This window comes from Mus caroli, unplaced genomic scaffold (assembly GCF_978045245.1).
Source record: "Mus caroli unplaced genomic scaffold, Mus_caroli_1 scaffold_4, whole genome shotgun sequence".
In the NCBI taxonomy this organism is placed as follows: Eukaryota; Metazoa; Chordata; class Mammalia; order Rodentia; family Muridae; genus Mus; species Mus caroli.
In genome coordinates, this window is record NW_028227259.1 from 85,046,872 (window position 1) to 85,047,801 (window position 930).

At 41.0% G+C, this 930-nt stretch overlaps 1 non-coding gene across 1 annotated transcript; it reads left to right on the forward strand.

Annotated features, from left to right (window-relative positions):
• The first annotated feature begins 534 nt into the window (after positions 1–534).
• On the forward strand, positions 535–641 carry LOC115031270 (U6 spliceosomal RNA). The gene has a single exon (XR_003836869.1). It is a non-coding gene; the product is annotated as a U6 spliceosomal RNA (small nuclear RNA).
• Positions 642–930: the final 289 nt, after the last annotated feature.

The following is a 930-nucleotide window of genomic DNA, read 5'->3' on the forward strand; positions in this document are numbered from 1 at the left end:
TTTGCATGGTAATAGGTAGAACTTGAGAATATCATTCTGAGTGAGGTGACCCAGTACCAAAAGGACATGTATGGTATATACTCACTTATAAGTGCATATCAGTTATAAAATACAGGTATCATGCTACACTCTACAGACCCAAAGAAAAACAAGAAGTAAGGCACAAGCGAGACTGCTTGAATCTCACATAGAAGGTGAAATAAACTAGTGAAAAGAGGCCAATGGAGAGAGGGATCTGGGAAGAGAGGAGACTAAGGGAGTTCAGGATCATGTGTGAAATAGGAGCCAGAGAAATGGACAGATGACCATGAGAACAAATGAAAATTTGCAACTGACAGAGGTACAGAGTTGGGGGGGAGCTTTACGAGGAGACAGAAACCTGAGATAAATGAGGCACCCAAGAAGTAATGGGGGTGACTGTAGTTGTGACTCATCGCACTGAAGATATAGAACATAAAGTGCCAAACCTCTGTAGCCAGGCAGGAACCCCAGTGGCACAATAGAGTAACCAACCCACCCATAAAAATTTCTGGCTTGCTCACTTCAGCAGCACATATACTAAAATTGGAACGATACAGAGAAGATTAGCATGGCCCCTGCGCAAGGATGACACGCAAATTCATGAAGCGTTCCATATTTTCATGATGGTAGAGGACATCAAGAAGGACTTTAATAACACATTTAAAGAAATACAGGAGAACACTGCTGAATGGGTAGAAGACATTAAAGAGGAAGCACAAAAACCCCTTAAAGAATTGCAGGAGAAGACTGCTAAACAGGTAGAAGTCATTAAAGAGGAAGCACAAAAATCCCTTAAAGAATTGCAGGAAAACCAGACCAAACAGGTGATGGAATTGAATAAAACCATCCAAGACCTAAAAAGAAAAGTAGACACAATAAAGAAAACCCAAATTGAGGCAATGCTTGAGA